We start from the raw sequence: 26,347 nt of genomic DNA on the forward strand, positions 1-26,347 counted from the left end.
GTATCTCAGTCTTCATCCTTTTGATATCCCCACGAACCAAGTAGTCATTCCTTGTTTATTATATTCTATCTCTTTCTCTTGTTTTCTTTTTTTTTTTTGCCTTGCCATCTCCTATGCTTTGACATGACTGATGACCCACTTGTGTGACCTCAGTGGTGATACTGTCAGTCTTGAGGCTATATATTCTCTTTGCTGTTACCTTTTGGAATTCATAAAGTTGACTGCTGATATTACATTCACCCCCTTCTGAATTGCATATGGATATTTCACATGGTTTTATGTGCATCTCCATTTTGATGCATAAAAGACATCTCATTGTTGATTTAAAAATCCTAATTTCTCTGTCCCACAACCTTCTCCTACAGCATTTTCTGAAGTGGTGAATAACAACTCTATGTTTGCAGTTGCCCGGGTCACAATTTGAGGCTGTCCTTGGCTCTCTTCCTCATATACCTCATATCCAATCAAGATCAATTTTTATTTATATTTACTTATTATTATTATTTTGAGATTGAGTTTTGGTCTTAGTTGCCCAGGCTGGAGTGCAATGGTGCTGTCTGGCTCATTGCAAACTCTGCCTCCCAGGTTCGAGTGATTCTCCTGCCTCAGTCTCCTGAATACCTGGGATTACAGGGGTGCCCAACACACCCAGCTGATTTTGTATTTTTAGTAGAGACAGGGTTTCTCTGCATAGGTCAGGCTGGTCTCAAACTCCTGATCTCAGGCGATCCGCCTGCCTCAGCCTCCCAAAGTGCTGGGATTACAGGTATGAGCCACCACGCCTGGCAAGATCAATTTTTAATATGTTATACAGAACCTAAGACCAGGATAGAAGCTATGAAAAAAAAAATGAAATAGAAAAATTTGGTAAGATCAAATTTAATATTTTATACCAAATTTTTCTATTTCTAATTTTTTCATAGCTTCTATCCTGGTCCTATCTACCCATTGTTCTTTATCAGGATTATTACAATGTCTACCTAACTCATCCCTTGCCTTAGTACTTGCTTGTTCTATTCTCTATTCTAAATATGTAAGTCAGAGTTTTCTTATAGAATTATTTTTATTTTATTTTATTGTATTTTATTTTATTTTATTTTATTTTATTTTATTTTATTTTATTTTATTTTATTTTATTTTGAGACATAGTCTTACGCTGTCACCCAGGCTGGAGTGCAGTGATGTGATCTTGGCTCATTGCAACCTCCGCCTTCTGGGTTCAATCGATTCTCATGCCTCAGCCTCCCAAGTTGCTGGGACTACAGATGCATGCCACCATGCCCAGTTAATTTTTGTATTTTTTGGTAGAGACAGAGTTTTCACCATACTGGCCAGGCTGATCTCAAATTCCTAACCTCAAGGAATCCACCTGCCTCGGCCTCCCAAAGTGATGGGATTGCAGGCATGAGCCAATGTGCCCAGCTGTCTTATAGAATTATTAAAGCAGATCATTTTATGACCCTTCTTGAAACCTGTCATTCCTCACATTAGGAGGAGTAAATGTTAAAGCTCTGACAAAGGCTTACTTGACCTCACATGATGAGCCCTTTTACTTCTTACCTCCTCCCAAATTCTGTCTCTCTCCTGAACTGCATTAGTATTATCTTATTTTTATTCACACATGCCAAGAAATGCCCTACTTGGAGCCTTGGCATTTACTGTTGAATCTGACAAGGATATTAATATGGTTTGGTTGTGTCCCAACCACATCTCATCTTGAACTGTAGCTCCCATAATCCCCACATATCATGGGAGGGACTCAGTGGGAGGTAATTGAATTATGGGGGTGAGTTTTTTTCCATGCTGTTCTTGTGATAGTGAATAGTCTCATGAGATCTGTTGGTTTTATAAGGATCACTTCTGCTGCTCATGCTCTTGCCTGCCACCATGTAAGACATGCCTTTGCGTGGCCTCCTTCACCTTCTGCCATGATTATGAGACCCCCAGAGCCATGTGGAACTGTCAGTTCACTAAACCTCTTTTTCTTTATAAATTACCTAGTCTCAGGTATGTCTCCATAGCAGCATGAGACTGAACTCATAGAGTAAATCAATACCCGTAGAGTGGGGTGTTGCTGTAAGAATATCCAAAAATGTGGAAGCAACTTTAGAACTGGGTAACAGGAAGAGGCTGGAACAGTTTGGAGGGCTCGGAAGAAGACAGGAAAATGTGGAAAAGTTTGGAACTTCCTAGAGGCTTGTTGAGTGGCTTTGACCAAAATGCTAATAGTGGTATGAACAATAAAATCCAGAGTGAGGTGGTCTCAGACAGAGATGATAAACTATTTGGGAACTGGAGTAAAGATCACTCTTGCTATCCAAAGAGACTGGTGGCATTTTGCCCCTGCCGTAGAGATGTGTGGAACTTTGAACTTGAGGGTGATGATTTAGGGAATCTGCAGAAGAAATTTCTAAGTGGCAAAGTGTTCAAGAGGAAGCAGAGCATAAATTTGCAGCCTGACAGTGCAGTAGAAAAGTAAAACCCATTTTCTGGAGCGAAATTCAAGCTGGCTGCAGAAAGTTGCATAAGTAATGAGGAACCAAATACTAATCACCAAGACAATGGGGAAAATGTTTCCAGGGCACGTGAGAGGTCTTCACGGCAGCCCCTGCTATCACAGGTCTGAAGGCCTAGGAGGTAAAAATGGTTTCATTGGCCGGGTTGAGGGCCTCCTTGTTGTGTGAGGCCTTGGGAGTTGATGCCTTGCATCCCAGCTGCTCCAGCCATGACTAAAAGGGGCCAAGGTACAGCTGGGGCCATGTATTCAGAGGGTGCAAGCCCCAAGCCTTGGCAGCTTCCATGTGGTGTTGAGCATGCAGGTGAACAGAAGTCAAGAATTAACGTTTGGGAACCTCCACCAAGATTTCAGAGGATGTATGGAAGTGCCTGGATGTCCAGGCAGAGGTGTGCTGCAGGGGCCAGTGAAGAGCCCTCATGGAGAGCCTCTAATAGGACAGTGTGGAAGGGAAATGTGGGGTGGGAGCCCCCACAAAGAGTCCCCACTGAAGCACTGCCTAGTGGAGCTGTGAGAAGAGGACCACCATCCTCCAGACACCAGAATTGTAGATCCACTGATAACTTGCACTGTGAACCTGGAAAAGCCACAGACACTCAATGACAGCCCTTGAAAGCAGCCAGGAGGAGGTCTGTACCCTGCAAAGCCACAGGGGCAAAATTGTACAAGACTGTGGGAACCCACCTCTTGCATCAGCGTGACCTGGATGTGAGACATGGAGTCAAAGGAGATCATTTTGGAGCTTTTAGATTTGACTGCACTACTGGATTTCAGATGTGCATGGATCTTGTAGCTCCTTTGTTTTGGCCAGTTTCTCCCATTTGGAATGGGAGCATTTATCCAATGCCTGTATCCACATTGTATCTAGGAAGTAACTAACTTGTTTTTGATTTTACAGATTCATAGGCAGAAGGTACTTGCCTTGTCTCAGATGAGACTTTGGACTGTGGACTTTTGAGTTAAAGCTGAAAAGAATGGAGACGTTGCGGGACTGTTGGGAAGGCATAATTAATTTTGAAATGTGAGGACATGAGATTTGGGAGGGGCCAGGGGCAGAATGATAAGGTTTGGCTGTGTCCCCACCCAAATCTCATCTAGAATTGTAGCTTCCATAATCCCCACATGTTGTGGGAGGGACTCGGTAAGAAGTAATTGAATCATTAGGGTGGGTTTTTCCCATGCTGTTCTTGTAATAGTGAATAAGTCTCACAAGATCTGATGGTTCTATAAAGGGCAGTTCCCCTGCACATGCTCTCTTTCCTGCTGCCACGTAAGACATGCCTTTGCTCCTTCTTCCCCTTCTGCCACGATTGTGAGGCCTCCCCATCCAAGTAGAACTTTGAGTCCATTAAATATCTTTTTTCTTTATGAATTACCCAGTCTCAGGTATTTCTTCATAGCAGTATGAAAATAGAGTAAATCAGATATTAACCTAGGACACTGCACAGCACAATGGAGGAGTAAAGTAAGTGCTTACTAAATAAATTATGCACAACAGTGTGGACATGATATATTCTTACCTAGGGATGAGGCCTAGGAGAATAGCAGAAATGGATAAAAATACTATTCTTTGATGTATTTGTTCATAGAATTAAGATTAAAATGTCTCTTTTCTCCTTAGTTAAGACATGCATGTGAGCACATGAAGGTTGAAGTAGTTTCTCTGTAAATTCACTAAGCTAGTTCATAAACTATGACACAATTGTAGAATATCAGATAGAATTGTTATCACAGAGTATGTATAGAAGTCCTATATAGGAATAAATGTAATAAAAATTATTCTACATCCTTTGAAACCAGGTATGGAACTGTGTTAGATAAGTCTTATATTTTGCTTGTTAAAACCAAAGAAAATAAATAAGATAGATAGATCGATCAAATAAATTTTTAAAAATTCAAAAAGAAACAACAGCAGGCCAGCACAGTGAGTGAAAATAGATCCACATCAAGGCACACAGTGTTGTGAAATGTTATATTTCTGGTAAAATCATTCTGCAAGTTCCAAGGAAAAAGAGTATATAGTCCGCATATAAAATGTTAGAAATAGTAATGGCTGCAAAGACAATAGCTTCCAACATTTGAAGCTAAGGCAATGGAAAAAATATTTTGAAAGCTTTTGACAGATATTGATGTCTAATTAAAATGTTTCACTTAATTCAACTATTAATTAAGAATAAGGACAGAATGAAGATACTTTCAGACATGCAAAATTTCAAAAACAATTATTTCTCATCACCTTTCACCAGAAAGTAATTTGAGGTGTCTCAACTAAAACAAGGGATTAAACCTAGACAGAAAAAAAAAAAATTCTTTGTAAAACAGGGATCCAATAAAGGAGAGAAAAAAATTCAAGGGAATACACAAGATACTGGTGAAGGGAGAATGATTGACAACAAATGTGTCTCAGATTTAGAGAACATGCAGTTCCATCTAGAGAAAGTAGGGGCCTCTGGGAGTTCTTCAAGAATTTTCAAGTTTAAAAAAAATTGACAAATTTTTGATGCACAGGAATAAATAGAGAGCACATTTAGATAACTGGAAGGAAGTTTGGAGTTGAGTTAGTGACATATTCATGGGAAAGCGAGCGAAAGCTTAAAAATGATAATTAATTCCAGGGAAGAAATTATGCGGAAAATGAAAATCAATAAAATAATATATGTACACAAGACAGAAAAGTATTTACAGAATCACAATAATATTAACAGGCACTGCTGATGCAACCAAAATTAAGATAAAAGCTTACAGGTAATTGATATAGGGAGTGGGAAAGATTGGGAGTAGTAGTTAAATGTTTTGTGATATGCCTTGTAGAACTTTTAACTCAAACTATTTCATGTAGCTAAGGTGTGCATTCCTCCTGTTTGCCCAGGACTATCCTTATTCACATCTGTTGTCTCAGTATAATCATGAAGAGCACACCATTCATTCTCAAAGGAGTCTATAATTAATTAGTCTGGTTGATTAATTATAGTGTCAACATGGCTGAAAGTAAAAGGGTTTACTTTTTACTCATGTTAAATGCAGGGGTCAGTGGTGGTTGCATGGCTGCTCTTTGTTTTTTCTTTATTCCAGGATCTGGGCTAAAGGAGCAGCTCCCAATGGGATAGTTTGTTCCTATGCAGAGAGGAAAGATCAAGAAGGCAGCAAAAGGATACAATGGCTCTTAAAGCTGCTATTGGAAAAGGGCACACTGTCACATTTCATTGGCTGTGGCAAGTCACTCATGCAAACCTTTTGTCAGTGGTGTGGGGTGACAAGGAAGGCACTGCTTCTCACATGGCAATATGTGGAGATGTATAGTCCTGTAAGGAAGGGGGTGTCACTAATGGGGAGCCAAAATGCAATCTGTCATGGTATACATCTGGAAAAAATACAAAATCAGTAGATAATGTATGAATAACAGCTAAATAACTGCCAGGAGAATTTGGCTATGAAGTAGTAAGAGATAATATTTGCATTGTGCTTTTTACTTTACACTGCGTTTTCACAGACATAATCACATTTGATTCTCACATCATCTTTACTATCCATTTTACAGGTGATGAAATTGACGTTAAGGATTACATAACTTGACCAAATGATAAAAATAATCACTTTAAGAGATTCTTATCCTCCAGCTGAATTTCTATCCTCATTCATTCACTTGAGCATTAATTTATTCATTCCTTTATTTAACTAACAGTATTTTAATATTTACTTGTGCTAGTAAGAACATTTTTTGTGCCTTTTTAGAGCTCAAAATCATGTGGTAGAGGCAGAAATGCACTCAAATAATTGCTAAAGACTGAGATAAATGCTTCCAAAGATAATGCAAAAGGCTAAAATAACACTTACGATGTGCCTGCGGGTGTGTGACATTTAAATCAGCAGAGAGTTAGAGAAGAGTGTGAATCTGCCAGGTTGCTCTAGAGGGAAAGAGGAAGAGATGAGGATAGGTAGGGAAGGGGAATAGTGAGGGAAATCATCACATTGTCATGATCTTCTGAAAATATACACAGGGTGGTAATTTGATTACTTGCTTTTAGGAACTGAAACTCTTTTTAGAGGTTACCTGTACAAATGTTACCTGGGCAGTTTAACACGTTAAGCTATTTGGTCACCCATGCTCAAGTTATTTTACCCCATTAGCTGGTTGTATACAAAGCAGAATCCTGGATGAATATGACATAACTTAGCTCATTCTGGAAGATGGAAAGGCTTCAAAGATGACTCAGGTGAAACATCTTTCCTGAGAAAGAAGCACGAGCTCTTGGACTTGGAGGTCAAAGCTAAGGCAAAATGAAGATACATAATGGTAGAAGGAGTAAAACCCAAATGTATGTCTTTTCTGCAGTTGGCTCTGAGAGGAACTATACTAACTTGAAATTGTGCAACAGTGAATCATACATCTCATTATTGACTGTGCTTTATTCCTTACTTTCAAGAGCTGGATATAAAAGTCTATGCTTAAGGAATCTCTAACTAGAGGAATCAGGGAAAGTAGGCACAATAGCTAAAAAGCACAGTGAAAAAGAACATTGAAGACTCTGAATGTCTTAAGGAAGAAATAAAAAAAATGCAAAGTAGAAGTAGAAGCCACAAAAGTGGGAAGGGCCAAGAACTCTGGTGACAGTAAAGGCATCGGAAAGATAGGCAGGTTCAATCACAATAGAGCTTCCAACGTGTAAGGATACAGTTTTCATTAAAGTCAAAGAAGCTTTTGATAATGCAAAAGCCCAGAATAACCAAGTGCCACACCTGCTGCATAAGATCAATGCCGTTTTTAAAGCAACAGGATAAATTGGACTGAGTTGAATCTCCTGCTGTGATTTTAACACTCCCTCTACTCAGTTCTTCCTAAGCAAAGCTTCAATGATTTCACAGGAGCTTTTTGTATGATAGTATCTATAGAAGGCTGTCTGGTTTGGGCTGCAATATAAACAAGCAAAATCATTTAGTGATTGCCCCATCTCAGATTTATGCTCATTGATATACCAGGGATTTCCCCACTTTTTTTTTCTGGAAATATTAAACTGAAATATTTGGCTTTCATTAACAAGTTATCAACCATATAAATATTATTCAAACTAAATGGCATTTGTTATCAGATAAAACTCTGTTCCTCCTAAACATGAATACACAATAAACATGTTTGAATATTGATATATAGAGATGTACAAATATATGTGATATATAAATATGTAAAAATCATATATAAACAATAAGCAAATATATTATTTCTGAGATTGAGAGATACATTAATAACTTTTGTTATATTTTTATTTTTGTTTATTTATGTGTTTATTTTTGAAATGGAATCTCCCTCTTCAGTCTGTCGCCCAGGCTGGAATGCAGTGGTGTGATCTCAGTTCACTGCAGCCGCTGTTGCCTCCTGGGTTCAAGCTATTCTCTGGCCTCAGGCTCCAGAGTAGCTGGGACTACAGGTGCATGCCACCACCACCCACTAAGTTTTGTATTTTTAGTAGAGGCTGGGTTTCCCCATGCTGACCAGGCAGGTCTCGAACTCCTGACCTCAAGTGATCCACCTGCCTTGGCCTCCCAAAATGCTGAGATTACAGATGTAACCTACCGCACCCAGCCTATAATTAGTTTTAAAGCTTCAATCTTCCCCCTCCCCTCCCTTCCCCTCACCTCCCGTCCCCTTCCCTCCTCTTCCCTCACCTCCCCTCACATCCCCCTCCCCTCCCTTCCCTCACCTCCCCTCACCTCCCCTCCCCTCCCCTCCTTTCCCTCATCTCCCCTCCTCTTCCCTCCCCTCCCTTCCCCTTCCCTCCCCTTCACCTCTTTTATTTTTTGAGAGTCTCACTCTGTCACCCAGGCTGCAGTGCAGTGGAGGGATCTTGGCTGACTGCAACCTCCATCTCCTGAGTTCAAACGATTCTCATGCTTCAACCTCCTGAGTAGCTGGGATTAGAGGCATTCACCACCACACACAACTAATTTTTTGTATTTTTAGTAGAGACAGAGTTCACTACATTGGCCAGGCTGATGTGGAACTCCTGTCCTCAAGTGATCCATCTGCCTCAGCCTCCCAAAGTGCTGGGATTACAGGCATGAGCCACCGTGTCCAGTCAAAACTTCAATTTTCCACATATTTGACTTGATTTTGGCTTTCTTTGGATTTTGGATTAGTAATTGTTACGTTATCCCTTTAAAAAGTTTTATTTTTAAATTTCCAGTTTTCTGAATGAATTGGGGTTTTGAAATAATATAAGGAAAAGCTAGAAGCTACTAACGCTTGTGAATGATACACCGATGAGAAGAGGGCAGAAGTATGAGTTGTAGCATTAAATATCTACCTAGGTGAACAAAACTTGAAATTCTAAAATCAATCTCTATCACATTTGTTTATGATGTTGGTAGTGTTGGCCAACTCTATATACAGGCTAATACCAAACTGCTTTTAAATTACTTACATGCACTTGGGGAATATCTTCTAAACCTTTAATTCCTTTAATTTACAGTATTCGTTCTTTCATTTTAAAAGTCTGTGTTAAATGTGCTGTTTTGCTTATAGGCCAAAAATGCTATATTAGGTAAGAGTAGTATGAAAATATTACATTTTAAAATAGCATAGTTGTATTTTTAAAAATGAATCTTTCACTATCCATACTGAAATTCGAGTATGCAATAATAGCTATTGATAAGAGTAAAAAAAAGGTGCAAGTTTTTATTACTGTGTGGTAGGACCATGTGGTTGTAATTATAAAATATCTGGTTGACAAAGTGAATAAATAGCTCAAAGATCCTGACCCTTGATCAATCTGTCTCCCTTTTCTTCCCTCTCCCTCTTTCTTTTTCCCTCCCTGGCTCTCTCCCTTCTACCCTTCCTCCATTCCTTCCTTTCTTCCTTGCTTCTTGCCTGCCTTCCTTCATTCTTCCCTTCCTGCTTTCTTTTAACCTTGGATTTTAATGTACATAAAACCATTGACATATATTATTAAGCATAATTACATATTTTAAATATATATTCATATAATGATATAATGCAAGTGTATATATTGTATATGTCTGTGTATACCTTTATATATAAATTGAGTAATCCAGTCTACAGGGGTTACCTACCTTATAGCTTTAAAGTCAACATTCTTACATGTTTTAATAACATATTCTCAATGTCTCCTCACAAAACTGTTTCTCTGTCAAAATCTTCTGCTGGGTATGGTGGCTCACAGCTGCAATCCCAGTAATTTGGGAGACCAAGGTGGGTGGATCACCTCTGGTCAGGAGTTCAGGACCAGCCAGGTTAACATGGTGAAACCCCATTTCTACTAAAAAGACAAAAATTAGCGGGATGTGGTGTCTTTTTTCTATTAAAAAGACAAAAATCAGCGGGACTGTAGTCCCAGTTACTTGTGAGGCTGAGGCAGGAGAATCACTTGAACCTGGGAGGTGGAGGTTTCAGTGAGCCGAGATCGTGTCACTGCACTCCAGCCTAGGCAACAGAGAGAGACTCCATCTCAAAAAAAAAAAAAAAAAAAAAAGATTCTATTCACACACAAAAAAATGAAAATAAAAAATTAAATTAACATTCTACCTTTGTCACCACATACCAATTCTTATTTTGTGTTTGAGCTTCGGATTAACAGGTTTGAAAACTTTCATATCTCACCTGATAGGAAAGGTGAAGAATATTTATTTTGAAGACAATTCCAAGTTTACCTCATGGAATCCTAAAATGTTGGATCATAGTAATTCCATATTTGAACACAATTCAAACTATAAGAAAGACACAGCTAACAGTGCAGTTTTTATGTCTTTCTCAGAGTAAAAGATGTTGTGAGATGTAAACCTCACATTTTGTTATTGGTCTTAGGAGAATTTACTTCATTTATTAACATTCAGGTTTCTCCCTTTCTATAGTTGCTTCTTATTTTTCAAACTTATTAAGGAATATTTTGACATTCTTGAATAACATTAGAGCAATTTATGTCATTTGCATTAAATTTGTGAAAGTAATTATCTTGTGCTCAAAAACAAAACAAAAGCACAAGAAACCCAAAAGACAAAAAAGTTAAAATAAGAAAATATCAGAGGACCCTGATGAACCAATATTTATATTGATTAATAAATGCTTTATTTTGTATTTTTGCACCTAAGGTTGTACATTACAATGGGAGCCTGTTTGAGTTTTTAATCTGATTAAATATGCATTGAATTTTTCTTCCCTGTATTAATGTTTTGTACTTCGATTATTGTTGTGCACTCTAAACACATTGGTTTTCACAATTCTGTAAATTAATTTAATAAAAAACAATCAAAGCATAATTGTGTGATGATTAAATAATTATGTAGTAATTCATCAAGTCAGCTAATTGTTATAGATTTGTTTCATGGTTTCCATGTACTTTATTCAATATTAGTATTAGGCTTAAATAATAATTCTGACATAAGTGGAAAGAAAACATAAACTTTCTACATCTTTTTATGAACGAACTAAATCCAAAAAAAAATTATGCCAAAATAGTGTTTCATGATTTCTACATTATTAATTAGCAACTAAAATGTCTTGATCAAACTTTATTGTAAATTTTAGTTTTATATAATAAATAATTATGGGAATAACATTTGAATTTTATAAAAGGAAGGTCTGACACATAATTTTAACTTTAATAAATGAGCCTAGTATAAAGAAAAAGGACATACATTGTCTTTGATTTAACATCAATTATAATAGTTACTTCATTAACATAACCACTGGCTGGAGCTGAATGTCTACTGAATTGTTCATTAAACAGGATTTCATTGTAATATTTTACATTACAATGTTATTATTTTCTTCAAAAAAAATTTGGTGACTCCAAATAGACCTAAGGCATACCATGTAGTCATTTTAGTCATAGTCTCTAGAATTAGCTTGGTTAAATTTCATAACAGGGTATGGCTGGTGTGTAAAAATGACATATTTTAATAGATACAATCAAAAATCTATTTTTATAAGCCAGTAAATTTAAGCATTCAATTAAATTAATGCAAGAGATTCATGTGTGTATTTTTCTTGAATATTTAACATAAAATATTTGCATAATGTAAAATTTATCACAGTTTTAGTGATTTTAATATAATTTCTGAAATATATATTAATCAAATAATTCAACAAAAATATTTCAGCCACATTATATGACTTTATGTCATATTAATTTTATCTTGAAAATTTATTTCTTTTTCATAAATGCCTTGGATTTTTAAACATTCTACACATTAAAATGCAGAATTTAGAGAATTATGTAAATAAGTGATGACTTTAATCAAGACATCTCTTAGACTTCATTCCAGAAAGACAAAATAATTTTTTTTTACATAAATTACACAGGCAATTTTCTCAATTGTCCATTTTATCTTGATATCCAAGTGATGTTTAAATTCTCTGCTTAACATTGGCGGGTTTATTTGTAAATATAACAACATGAAAAAAATATAAATATGAGTTCAAAAAATGCATATTTTCATATTTTATTTTGTTTGAACTGTGCACAAAAATATGCAGTAACATTTCATGATCTGGCAGCTGCAACAACGGAACACTACTGGCATCTATGTGAGTTGGAAGTCTAGAATAATTGGGAAAAAATCCATCACTTTATAGAGTTGTGGCCCTGTGACCATGTTCCTCCCCCGAAGGCCACTTACATTACTGAATGTGGAGAATAAGGAGGAGAGAAAGAGAGGGAATGAAGGGGTAGGCAAGGAAAAATTTAAGGCAATAAAGTGAGAAGCACTTGGAAATCAGGAAGCCTGTGTTTTGATTGTAGCTTTACCTAATGTCATGTTTGACCTTTACCAAGTTACTCAGCCTCTTTGAGGGTTTTCTCTCCTGTAAAACACAGAAACTAATAGAGTCTTCACAGGATTATTATGTGGATTGAACAAAATAATTTTCATAAACAGTCTACTATAATACCAGGCATGTTTCATTAAATGGTTGCTTCTTTTTCTTTCTTATTTTCTCTTTGTTCTTCTTTATTTTCTTTGTTTTTTCTACCTCTCCCCTCCTCTTTTTCATCTTCCTTTCCTTTCATCCTCTTCCTCTACCTCTCTGCTCCTCTCATCATCATTCCTGAAAGGATGGGAAAATAAAAGACAATAGCAGCTGCTGAGGTTTGGAGTCTGGTGAAGAGTGAGATGTTGGGGAGCCACCTGGTTTGTGCTAGCATGATTTATTATTCTGAAATTTGGGGGGGACAGATTAAAATTGATAAATTCTGTTGCTTAAATCTGTGCTTAATAATTTTATCTAAGTCAAAACAAATAAGATAATGATTAAAAAATCAGTATTTCCTAAATGTTTAAAAATTAGCAAGTTACACATCTCTATATCATTCAGTTCTGCATGAGAACAGAAAACCAAACACCGCATATTCTCACTCATAAGTGGGAGTTGAACAATGAGAACGCATGGACATAGGGAGGGGAACATCACACACAGGGGCCTATTGGGGGGTGGGGAGTTAGGGGAGGGATAGCATTAGGAGAAATACTTAATATAGGTGACAGGTTGATGGGTGCAGCTAACGACCATGGCACGTGTATACCCACGTAACAAAACTGCACGTTCTGCACATGTACTCCAGAACTTAAAGTGTGTGTATATATATATATATATATATATATATATATATATATATATATAAAAGCAAGTTACTTACAAAGAATATACAATTCAAGATATGTTAAAAAATACTTAACAGTGTTGTCCAAAAATAATTGATCTTGTTCTCAATTGGACGTTTCATGGCTTTGGTGAGGAAAAGGCAGATCAAGAATCCATACTAACAACAATAAATTTAATGTAGAATACAGAGGAGACATGAAAGCTTATCCATGAATGCTGTCAAATCCAGAAAAGGCTCATGTTACTAACACACAGTAATAAAATTACACGGTTTGGAAAATATGGCCAAAATAAAGTTATAATACTGTTATTTGATTATCATGATAACTTAATCATAATAGACTTATTTTTTTCTGAAACCTATCTAGTTCCATTTCTTTTGAAAATTTATAGCATTTTAAATTTTCAAAATGATATAGATTCATTATAGCAAAATTAGAATGTAACAATTGTCAAACAAAATTAAAATTGATATAGCACAACCTAAGGTACAAAGAGTAAATGATTGATACATACCCACCTATAGTACTATGCACCAAAATCTGTATACATATATCTGTACACACATATAGACAAAATTCGATCATAGTGTCTATATTATTTTGTACCATGTAGTTAGTGTCACATCATGTTATGTAATTCTCTAATACTAGTTAATTGACTTAAATATAGGAATAACATTTTCATAGCATTCCATTAAAAAGGTTTGGGTCAATCATTTAATTTTTCCATATTGATCAACATTGGTCCACTGTTTAGCTTGGAAAGATTATATTGTGAGAAGGATGGCTAAATATATAGAAGTGTCTTTCTAAAGACCTCTATATTTGTGGATTAAGTCTAACTGTTCTTGTATATCTAAGAGCATGTTTACAATGTCCATTTCTCATTCAGCAGCAACTAAGTACAATATTTATATAGGTTTTCTTAGAACAATTTTTAGTATAAATATTCCACAGTCTTAGTAGAGTTCTTATTTTACCTAAAAACCTAAGGATTTTTATGATTTTTACTTTTCTTACTTTTAAAAGAGAAATATTTCTTAAAAATTTGACTGTGCTTTTTAAATTATTAATATTTAAATGTACTTTAGGAAAGCAACCTCAATAATAAATCCCTACAGCACGTCTCTGGGTACTAACTTAGTGCTTTCCTTTCAGATAAAGAAAATGAAAAATATTGATTCTTTGAAGTCATGTCAGTGTAGGAAACGTCAGATATTGACCCTTTGTAGTTTAAAACTTTTTATTTTTTGTTTGCAGATGGCCTTTTCCTGTAAATACCTATTTATAGGAAATAATCCATTTACAAATTTTCCACTTCAGTTATGAACTCTTACTTAAAATAAGCCCCAGGCTCAATACGCTTTACATGATATTAAAAACTATCTGTTGGACTTTAACCATATATATATAATGATATAGCACAACCTAAGGTACAAAGATATATTATATATATCATATATTATATCATGATTTAAATATATATGATATGATATATATTTATTATATATTTAATATCATATTTAAATATATATGATATATATGATATATCTCATTTAAATATATATGATATATATGATATATATCATTTAAATATATATGATATATTATATATCATTTAAATCCATGTGATATATAACTGAGTTTCAATATTATATATCAGTTTAAAAAGTTAAGATATCAAAAAGTAGACACAATAAAATCAGGAGTGACTGAAATTTTGATTTAACATTAAAACATCGCCAAATAATTCTAATACTTTCTACAATTATAAGTTGGTACTCAGTAAAAGAGTGGCAATCTTTGGTTTTTGTTATTGTTATATTCACATTTCAAAGGGATTCTTTTGGTTAGCCCCAGATAAAAATTTTCCAAGTCAAACTTTCATTTCAGTGTTTGAAGAGTCCTTTTCTTTGACAAGTAATGTCTCAGAATGGCTAACTTTTTTGATACATTTAAAATACTATTGTGCATTACGAACTCCTGATGTGGTTGATTAACCTGAAGAGAAAATCATCTCGGGTTGTGGCCCTTTTCAGAACGATCTGCTCTGACTTCCTTCTGAGATCCACACGTGGTCCATGGAAAAATATACATGTCTTAGTTCTGCTCCCACTATTCTGCTCTCACGGTCCACTCCAGAAAATCTCTAGTCTGTAGATTTTTCAGGTGTGAATCAAACACCACTCAACTATGATCCTCAAAGCACAAAGGAAATATGTTAAGCTTTTTTTTTTTTTTTTTTTTGCATGCTACTACAAATATTTATTGCAATGATTAAGATGCTTATATTCTGAATCATAAAACATAGCCATTAAGCTTTATGGAAATAATCCTGCATAAAGCTCTGTATATCTTCTTACATTTTCATAATTGATGGAAAAAATATCATCTAAAATGAAAACTAACAATAAGTTCATAAATCATGTCATTGTTTCCTTTGTCATGCTTTTGGCTAATCATTCACAGAAAGCAATAGATATGTAATGCCTGGTATGTCCAGGGTAACAAATACGAAATGTATCTCTTACTTTTGTACCTTTATTTTCATAGTTTTGAATTAGATGGCTCCAGTGCTAGCATAAATTTTTAAAAATCTATCCATCATGATTCAGACACTTTTTTTTTATTATTATATTTTGAGTTCTAGGGTACATGTGCATAATGTGCAGGTTTGTTATATATGTATACAGGCCTTTCACTTGGCTTAGTTGGAGGAAGAGAAAGATATTGTCATAATATTCCAGCAGCATTCTTCAAATAAATCCTATTTTTCTCAGACCATTTCAACACACCCAACACTGTATACCCTTGAGGTGGGTAATAGGCTAAGGTTTGCAATAATGCTATATTCAAATATTTTTTATTCCATATTCTACCTAGATTTCTATATAATGTATACCAGTTACTCTTTATGTATTTCAGTTAATGAATTACTAATTTATTACTGCATCACAAATTACCTGATGACATAGCTGTTTAAAACAATAAACATTTATTTTCTTTCAGTGAGTGAGGATGAGGGATTTAGGCATGGCTGAACTGAATGCCCTGGCTTAAGGTTTCTCATAAGGTTGCAACTAACGAGTTGGCTAGCACTATAGTCATATCAATGATTTCCTGGGGGAGGATCTTACAAGCTGATTCACGTGCTTTCTGGCAGTCCTTAGATTCTCACTGGCTGTTGTTTCTACTTCTACATACAGTATCTGATAAAATGGCAGATGCCTGACCTCTGAGCAAGAAAGGTAGGTAGCAAGAGAACTGACATCCTATTACTTTTGTCATATTGTATTCATTAGAAGTGAGTCAGTAGGTCTAGCTCTAACAAAAGTCAAGAGTATTAGACAAACTCATGAACATCAAGAGATAGGTCCATTGCAAATGTTTACTACCACAGTTAGTCTTTTATCATTGTTCAGTCTTCAAACAGTAACTGTATATTTTTATACACCAATGGTCAATTTTTAGAGCCCTAAGACCTGTGATTACTCCCTGGGGATACAAAGTTGCACAGTATCTGCCTTAGAATTCTACCTAGAATGATTCACTCTTCTCCATGTAAATGAGGATATGTGAGATACCGGAAGGCAAAGTGAAAAGTCTTCCCATTAAAATTTAGCTTAGATAAACAGCTTGTCATTTGTGATACAGAAATTGTATTAAAGAATTTGATGCTCTTGAACAACATGTTAAAGTCATTTGCTTGTTTGTAATATTTCAGTTGTCCAATTAAGGAATTAAAAAGAAACAAAATTTTAAAATATGTAAATGTTTTGTGTATTAGTTTTTTATTGCTGCTGTAACAAATTACCATAAATGAAGTAGCTTTATATACAACAAATTATTAACTTACTTCTGGAGGTCAGAAGTTCAAAATGAGTTTTACTGGGCTAATATCAAAGGATTATTAGGGCTATATTCCTCTTTGGAGACTAGATTCAAAGTATTTAATTTTTTTTTTTTCTTTCAGCTTTTAAGAGTTGCTTGCCTTTGTTTGCTTGTGGTCCTCTTCCATTGTAAAAGCCAGCAATGGTTGATTGAGTCTTACTCTGACAGTGACCACTCTAAATTCCTCTTTGGTATATAAGGCCCCTTATGTTTACATTGGGTCTTCCTGGATAATGCAGGATAATCTCATATCAAAGTCAGTTGACTAACAAACTTAAATCCACCTGCAACCTTAATTCTTTCTTGTCATGTGACATATTAATAGATTCTGGGAATGAAAATGTGAACAAATTTGGAGGGCCAGTATTCTATCTACCATATTTTGAAATGTAGGATTTAATTGATCCAAGCTTGGTATACATTTTCAATGTACATCATATATTGTGCAATTCTTTTAGCAACTGCAGAGCTGATCCATGTTTACTTATTAATTAAATAAATAAGTCAACACATATGTGTCAGCTTAAGTTCTTATAGCTGTTATACAAAGCCAAGGAGGTTTAATCTCCTGAGCCAATAGAATTGAAATATGACTACCTCAAACTTTTATTTGAAAGCCCTGTTGACTTGGAATCTTTTGATTTCATCTTCTTAGTTGATTTTCATACCACAAGTATATTTTCTTCATTTTTATTCTTAAATTACAGTAGATATCATATGAAAATATATGAAGGAAAATAATGAGATCAGAGAGACTATTAAACTAGTAGCAATGGGAGGAATCAAAGGAGTGACACTGACGAGCTAAATCTCTATTATGGAGGAGCATTAATGTAGTGAATAAAGGACACTGTTTACCTTCTTTATGAGATGATCACAAGTCTCCATTTTTCTATTGGTCCTGATGATATGGTTTCTATTTTTTATATCTTCAAGGATTTCAGTTATCTGGATGTGTTGCAATGCAATCTGAAAAGGTCTAATAAGTAAACTCCCTATTACCCTCTCCCTGTTTTTAAGTTTATGTTATCTATTTCAGTGAATGCCTTCACACACAGTTTCTAAAAATGTGAACTCGTATCTGTCTTTTTATTCTTACTCATTCCAAGTTAAAACTTTCAAATCCTGTCAATTCCACCCCTTCACCTCCATCCTTACTTCCAGAATATACCTCAGGCCTCCTTGGCACATACCTCCTTAGTTTCTGCTTCTTCTGCTTTCCATTTATCTTTTATATTTTTTCATAAATAAACTTTCAAAACTCATGTATGATTGTAATAGTGGCCTACTATATTGATGGCACTCTATTTACAAGACAAATTATGAACTCCTGAGCCTTGCGTTCAGGACCTTTAATAATGTGGCTTGAGGCAGCTTTTTCAGACTCATTTGCAATTGCACTTCCTTATATATCCAGTATCTTAATCCACCTGGCTTATCGGTAGTTTATACCACATGCAGGCCTACTTTTGGATCTTTATTCAAGGCTGCTATTAGGCATGCCCCTTTTCTCTGCTACATTTTAGGTTTCTATAATTTCCCAGGCAAACTGGGAATTCTCCTTAGCTTCCCTCACCACACTCTAACCCAATGTAAGTGAAATCAAATCCTATACTACCACTCTCCCCTAAATTTTATTTTGAAATCTCTAGTGTAATAGTAATACTCCCTCCCTCCCTCCCTCCCTCCCTTCCTTCCTTCCTTCCCTCCCTCCCTCCCTCCCTCCCACCCTCTCTTCCTCCCTTCCTCCCCAGTTTGGCCAGAAAGTGTTTAGGTTACAATTAAACCATCATTGACTAGAGACTGTTCATTAGGGTGATGCCCTGTGTCTATTCATGGTGTATGTAGATATTTAAAATTACCCTCAGCTTGAGAGAAAAGGACATTGGGTAGCAGGAAAAAGTCTCACCCACAGTCGTTATACAAATGTACAGACCAATGTCTGGAGAAGATAGCATTTTTCAAATATTTTCATCTCTTTGTCAGTCTCCGCTAAATAGACCCTCAGGGGCTCTCGCTGTCTCTTGGATGAACACTCTCCTGAAGGCTTGGAGACGTCCACCATATGAGTTAGCCACTCACTGCAGATTTAAGGAATGTATAAAGAAATGAGATTGAATGGAAAATAAAACACCTCAATCTGACTGTTCTTTGTTGCTTTTCTCCCAGATGTGCGCTGACCCATTACTTATAACAGACTTAGACTATAAATTCTTGCATTTATGTATGCTTAGAGTTCTGTGAGTCAAACTTTGCCTGAATAATTTTAAGAGTCTCATGGGGGTAAAAGAGATGAAAAATTACATGTTCTTCTGGAGTCAAGTATTGTATCAGTTATTATTACTGGACTTCATTCTCCTGCTGCCAGTCTCTCCCCTGTGACCATTTTTTGTTACACAATTGTTATTATTGTTATTTAACTTTCTGAGTACTAAGTGTGTGCTGTGGTACAGTACATGACAAAAATAAGACATTATTCCTTCTCAGGGTTTGCAATGTAAGTAATCAAGTTCAATATTTAGTCATTAGTGTTCTTTTATGTTTACACATACAGGTACACACACTACACAAATACATATAAATACAAATATATATGTATCTATATCAATACATCAATTAATTGACAACTCATACACTACTTCTTTACCTAAAAAGGACAATTTTTTTTAAGAAAAAGCATATATGACAAGTATTTAATAGCAATTTTAAATCACAGAAACTATTTTTCTATTTCTATTTTTCATTCAGAATTCAAACTAATTAAAGAATTTCATGATTTTTCTCTATAGATGGGCTTTGGCACTACTACCACATCTTACCCTTACCCAAATGCCTCATCTATTGACCAGTCTCCTCTGAAAGTTTAAAACTAGAAAACTCCTCACATGGACAACGCAAAGGCTTTAGCAGATAATTGACGTGGAGTGGTAAACTAATATACATGAATTTCATAGAATTTAGATCTAGATTGGATGTCTATCAAGGCTATTAGAGGAAGAGTATTTGTATGATTATTTAATAAACCAAGAAAATACACCATTTGATAGAGCTTTTACACATTAATTGGCTAGTACAGGAGCTCCTGTGAGGTGTATGTGCCCAAAGGCATGCTTTATTTTCATGGTAATTAGTAGGGTCAAATGGACTTTACTAAAACTAGTCTAAATGTGAGGCAAGCAAAGAGAAGTAGTAGGCCATATGGTTACAAGAGCAGATAGAGACCGAAAGAAGTTGAGTCACCAGACTGGCAATCACAGAGCCATACACTTGGCTTTATCTGACAATAGTTTCCTGAACTAAGACCTAGTCCTGCCTGAGTCCCAACCTAAGACCTGGTCCTGTGACTGCGGAGGCACTGTGCTTGCCTGCCCTAATTCCACCATAAGTTTGTGTCATATGCCCTCAATACTTAAGATAATTTTTGAAATGTCTCTACTGTTGACAGCATAAGAATCCCAAGGAAGGAAAGGTGAGAAGTAGAGAAGGAAGGAGAAAAAATAAAAGGAAGACAGGGAAAGATAGAGGCAGGGAGGGAGAGACAGTGGATGTAAGCAGGTAAGATGGGATATTAGAGGATCTGGAGGATCTGTCAAAGGGAAAGAGGATGTAAGATTATAATATGGAGATACAGATTTATTTTAATTAAATAAGTAATTTTGAACATACTCATTATAAAATTTTGAAATTAATAAAAATCGTCTTCAAGGTATTTTTAAAAAACTTTATTTTTTAAGAGAAGCTTTAGGTTCACAGTAAAATTGAACACAAAGTCAGAAAAGTTTCAACAAATCCCCATCCACATACATGCATATCCTCTCCCATTGTCAATATCCTGTAGCAGAATGGTAAATTTGTTCCAATCAGTGAAACTACAGTGACTTGTCTTGTCTTGTTGAGGACTTTTGCATATACACTTATGTGAGACATTGTTATGTAGTTTTATTTTATTGTAATATCATTGTGCTGTTTTAATATTAGTCTCATTGGATGACTTAGGAAGCTTACTCCCTCGGATTCTGTCTTCTGAAAAAGATTGTAAGGAATTGTTATAATGTTTTTCATAAATGTTTGGTAGATTTCACAAGTGGACTGATCTGGGACTGGTACTTTCTATATAGGAAGGTTATTAATTATTGATAGTATTTCTTTAATATGCACAAGTTATTCTGACTGGCAATTTCTTCTTGTGTGAATTTTCACAAATTAGGTTTTTCAGGCAATTTTTTTTTCCATTTCATGTAGGTTATTAAATGTGTGGCTATCAAGTTGTTTATATTATTTCTTTATCATTCTTTTGATGTCATGGAATCTATATCAGTGTTTCCTCTTCATATCTGGTATACAAGGCATGTTTAAATTTTAAAAGTAATATATTGGACAGTGTGTGAAATTAGAAAATATTAAAAATATTTACCTCTAAATCTCTGTATTTACATATCTATCATCTCTCTCTCAATCATCTATGGGTGTTTTTGAACTCATTGGCTGTCATCATTGAGACACTCTGAGTTTTCACTATATTGTTTAAATTGCTGCTACTTACAGTTATTATCTATTCTGCAAATTCATTTTTTAAAAAGTTCAACAATGTAGACACTGAAAGCAGAATTGTACTTTATGTGGAATTAATAATCAGTTTGGGCTAGATTATTTAAATGCAGTGTCTGTAAGATTTTCATAAAAATTTTGTATCTTTTAAAATAGCACTAGCATTTATTTTAAAAATGATACTAACCTCTCTTTAAAATCTATTTAAAAAATGTTGAAGTCAGACAGACTTATAAAACTATCCTATAATTTATGTGTCCTTTCGCCAATTATTTCAAATATGTATGTATTATAGCCTTTTTACTACAAACATATATATATATCTCTCTCTCCAATATGTAAAACAAAAAATGAATTTTTTCTGATGAACACAGGAAAAGCAGCTTGAAAGATACTTTCCCAGTTTCCTTCTCATATAACTTGACTATGTAACTTGATTGATCCTGCAACACCTCCACACAATGTCATTGTTCCTTAGAACAGTACAAAACCTACTATCCTATTGTTGTTTCAGAACTGTACCCATTTCTTTATATGCCTCTTTCTGAACCATTTTCTTATCAAGTCTGATGGTTAGATTCTTTGTTATTGCATGAAAATAATACACAAGAAAGGACTGCATTCCACTGCTATTTGAATTTTCTTATTTTCATGCAATTGATGTATTATGAGCAACCAGAAATCTGACTTTCCCTTTTGCTTTGCTGTACTAAGCCACCCAGGCTTTAGCCTATATAGAGTTGTGTTAAAAGAAAAACCTTGGCTGGGCGCGGTGGCTCAAGCCTGTAATCCCAGCACTTTGGGAGGCCGAGACGGGCAGTTCACGAGGTCAGGAGATCGAGACTATCCTGGCTAATACGGTGAAACCCTGTCTCTACTAAAAATACAAAAAACTAGCCGGGCGAGGTGGTGGACGCCTGTAGTCCCAGCTACTGGGGAGGCTGAGGCAGGAGAATGGCGTAAACCCAGGAGGCGGAGCTTGCAGTGAGCTGAGATCCGGCCACTGCACTCCAGCCTGGGCGACAGAGAGAGACTCCGTCTCAAAAAAAAAAAAAAAAAAAAAAAAAAAAAAAAAAAAAAAGAAGAAGAAAAAGAAAAACCTTAAATTTAACAGAATTTAATCAAGCAAAGAATGATTCACAAATTGGGCAGCCCCTGAACCAAAATAGGTTCAGAGATGATCCAGTGCTGTCTCTCAGTCAATGAAGATTCGTGGATAGAAAAAGGAAAATGACATAGAGAAAATGTAAGTGAAGTACTGAAACAGCCACATGGATGACAATTTGGCTTCTGCCTTATTTTAACACAGTTTTAACAATTGGCCATCATTGATTGGCTGAAACTCAGTGATTGGCACAAGGGTAGATTATGGTCTGTTTACACATCCGGTTAGATATAGTTCACTATGTACAAAGAAATCGTGAGGCTGAATTTAAAATATGTAAGGAGGCAGCGTTAGGTTAAACTTAACAGTTGTACTAAGTTAGTTACCAAATCAGGGTTAGCATGTTCTTCCTTTTACTTAAATTCTTCACTGTTTTATTATCAGTGTCTTTTGTTCTTTTCATCTACTTGTGTAAAGCTCTACGTTGACGCTTTAGTGCTGTCAATACTGTCCCATGTTCTTGACATCCTGATTTTGATACTTTTAAGTAATATGAAAGATGCCTTTCTTGGATTTCAGGTGTCCTGAAAGAGGACGTTGTCATCTTGTTCAGCCATCATTGAGAATGCTTCAGGAAATGGTCTTTTGCTGTCCTATTCTCTTTCAGAAATTTAGTGTCCTGAAATAGCCAGTGACTGTTATTTACTGTAAAAGTGAAGTAGAGGTTCCTCTTCAAATATTTTCCTCTCCATCTAATTAGGAATACATAGTAACTTCTCTTAAAAACAAAATTTATTCAAAGGCCCATACTAAGATTCTTAAATATCTGCTAGCCGTAATAAAAATATCAATGTACTTTATGTTCTTAGCTCCCACAATTTAGTCTAAATATTTGCCCTGTCATGTTTATACTGGTCCAAGCTAGCATTACGTCATAGCCTGTTCCTCTTCCTTATTTGAAGGTGTTTTTACCTTGCTCAGCACTCCACAAGTTACTTCCTCCTTCCTTTGTTCTCCTCTGCCTTTGCCTCTTTAAAAAAGTTCTAAGTTGCTAGCCAGTTGAGATAAATACAAAATATGATGTCCCATTCCAACCAGTGGAAACCGGACACAGCAGTAGGAGGGATGCGTTAGGTTATAAATGAACCTGTCTCCTTTGTTCGGCGTACTCTCGTGGCAAAACTGCTGGCAAATGTACCCTTTCTGCAGAAGGTATAAAAATGGCCTTGCTGAGAAAATTAAATTTATGTTCAAGTGCTATTTCTTTATGGCACCGGGGAACAAGCATTTCTAACGTTTACTCTATCCTTAGCAGAAGAAATATCTTTATTTTTTAAATTATTTATATATATATATTTTAAAAATTCTTAAAATACAAAAATAACTTTTCCCAGGTTTGCTTTAGTTTTCTTTTTTAATCAAATGATAAAGATATAGATAAGACTTACACATTCCATTCTTTCCTCTTAGAGATAGCCTCTTAGTGATAGCCTCTTATTAAGATGGTGTGATACGTTCCCATTTATGTTTTTATACATTCATACACATATGCATATTACTCAAATATATATTACTGTTTTATATGAGAAAAATGTCTGTAAGTTGAATATATCCTGAAACATTCTTTTATCTCAACATAATGCTTATAAAGTTTTATCCATCTTATTTCACGTATTTCTGTTTTATTCATTTTAACTCCTGAATGAACTTTAAGTATTCACTATAGATAGATCATCACTTTGAGGGATGGCATGCAAATGTCAGTATCAATGAACCTTTTCTCTTGAATGGTTCAGTATACTTCAGTGCAATCTTCCAATCTCCTTCTGAGGGATATACCATTGTCGCTGTTCCTTTTAGGAACCTAGCAGTAACAGGTGACTAGTAAAGTCTCTCCAATTAGTATGTAGAATTTCTCCCCTTAACTTCCCTGATTTCTGTATGTTTCTTAGCTGTGCTTGCTGTCTTAGAGAACTCTTCTTATAGGACATAAGATGTTTTCGGGGATAACAACCTCCAGCTGTCTGGTTTCAGAGAGGTAGTAGCCTGGCAATATTAGATTAAGAATGTGGATAGAGGATTCTAGCTGCTTTAAACATTTTTTTTTTTTTTCTGTTTGAATCACCTCCCCATGGCACTACTTTATTTATTTATTTATTTATTTATTTATTTATTTATTTAATTTTTAAAAAAATTAATTTTGAGACGAATTCTTGCTCTTTCACCCAGGCTGCAGTGCAGTGGTACAATCTCTGCTCACTGCAACCTCCGCCTCCTGGGTTCAAGCAATCCCCCACTTCAGCTTCCCGAGTAGCTGGGACCACAGGCACACACCACCACACCTGGTGAATGGCACTTCTTTATAGAAATTTTTGCTAGGATAAATGGAATTTTTGAGATATCTGCATTACAGGCAATCATCTTTCCTAATTTTTCATTCATGAATGTTAGTTCCAAAATGTAGCCATCTTTTACCTACTACTAATTTTTCTCCTGTTTTCTCTGTGTGTATGGGTTTGTATTTTTAAATTGTTGTTGCTATTATGATTATTTTTGATATTATTGTTATTATTATTCCTTTTCTATCAGCTAAGTGAAGGTTTGGGGGCAGTATGAAATAAATATGTCAGAGTTACCACATTCTTCTGTTATTATTTTTAATAGAAAATAATAAAGAAATTTTAATTTTTTCTTCAATGATTTTGATCTGTTCAGTTTTTTCTTCTACTTATATCAACTGCTAAGATATAGCATTTAAAAATCATCTATTTCAAGCAGGTTTGAAAATATTTTCAGAATAAAGCCATTTATAATATTTCATTATATTTATAATATTAATTATAAGATTATAAACAATAATAATAGTATTTCGTTATTATAAGTGGTATTTGATATAAGTAGAAGAAAAAACTGGACAGATCAAAATCATTGAAGAAAAAAATTAAAATTTCTTCATTATCTTCTATTAAAAATAATAACAGAAGAATGTGGTAACTTTGACATATTTATTTCATACTGTCCCCAAACCTTCACTTAGCTGATAGAAAATGAATAATAATAACAATAATATCAACAATAATCATAATAGCAACAACAATTTAAAAATACAAACCCATACAGACAGAGAAAGCAGGAGAAGAACTAGCAGTAGGTGAGAGATGGCTACATTTTGGAACATTCATGAATGAAAAATTAGGAAAGATGATTGCCTACAATGCTGCTATAAAGACACATGCACGCATATGTTTATTGCAGCACTATGCACAATAGCAAAGACTTGGAACCAACCCAAATGTCCATCAATGACAGACTAGATTAAGAAAATGTCACATGTATACAACATGGAATACTATGCGGCCATAAAAAAGGATGAGTTAACGTCTTTTGTAGGGACGTGGATGAAGCTGGAAACCATCATTCTGAACAAACTATTGCAAGGACAGAAAACCAAACACCACATGTTCTCACTCATAGGTGGGAGTTGAACAATGAGAACACTTGCACACAGGGTGGGGAACATCATACACCAGGGCCTATCATGGCGTGGGGGTTGGGGGGAGGGATAGCATCAGGAGATATACCTAATGTGAATGATGAGTTAACTGGTGCAGCACACCAACATGGCACATGTATACATATGTTACAAACCTGCATGTTGTGCACATGTACCCTAG

The sequence above is a fragment of the Macaca mulatta genome, chromosome 6 (genome assembly GCF_049350105.2).
Source record: "Macaca mulatta isolate MMU2019108-1 chromosome 6, T2T-MMU8v2.0, whole genome shotgun sequence".
Lineage (NCBI taxonomy): Eukaryota > Metazoa > Chordata > Mammalia > Primates > Cercopithecidae > Macaca > Macaca mulatta.